Raw genomic sequence first — 540 nt, forward strand, 5'->3', positions numbered from 1 at the left:
AAAATACAATGTACAGCACCTGTATAAAACTCGCCTTTGTGAGGGGAAAAACAAGGAAAAAAAATCTATAAATCGCTCCATTATTTTTTTAAGTAATTGAGAGTATGAGCATATATATATAGAGAGTGGTTAAAGAAATTAATCTGGTCATGACCTTCTGTTCATGCACTGATGAATAAAGATTTACTGAAAACATATTTTTTTAATGACTTTTGCGATTCATTACGTGTCTGATTCCTTACATTATGAAACATACAGAAGTGCAAGTACGCATTTTATTTCATTTTATTTATGGGGGTTCACACAACAGTGATGGAAAGTCCAAATCAACATCCATGAACGGGTTCTTTTGAACAGTTCATATCAAAAGTGATTCCTTTGTCTTGTAATTACGTAATCACGTGGTCTCATCCCAGCACACTTCTGCTATAAATATTAGGGTTTTTTTTGTTTTTTTTCCCCATTGGTGTAAAACATTACAGTATTGTTTCCATTTAACATCCACGAACAGGTTCTTTTGAAAAGTTCATATCAAAGAAC

The 540-nt window shown here is 32.4% G+C and overlaps 1 protein-coding gene across 2 annotated transcripts in view; it reads left to right on the plus strand.

Moving 5' to 3' along the window:
- The window catches only part of magi3a (membrane associated guanylate kinase, WW and PDZ domain containing 3a), a 175,300-nt gene extending 174,894 nt beyond the window's left edge, over nt 1–406 (plus strand). For both annotated transcript variants that reach the window (XM_067371557.1, XM_067371558.1), the window contains one exon: nt 1–406. This exon is cut by the window's left edge and continues 2,104 nt beyond it. The gene's annotated coding sequence lies outside the window, so the exon portion shown is untranslated.
- Nucleotides 407–540: the final 134 nt, after the last annotated feature.

Source organism: Chanodichthys erythropterus, chromosome 20, assembly GCF_024489055.1.
Source record: "Chanodichthys erythropterus isolate Z2021 chromosome 20, ASM2448905v1, whole genome shotgun sequence".
Classification (NCBI taxonomy): Eukaryota; Metazoa; Chordata; class Actinopteri; order Cypriniformes; family Xenocyprididae; genus Chanodichthys; species Chanodichthys erythropterus.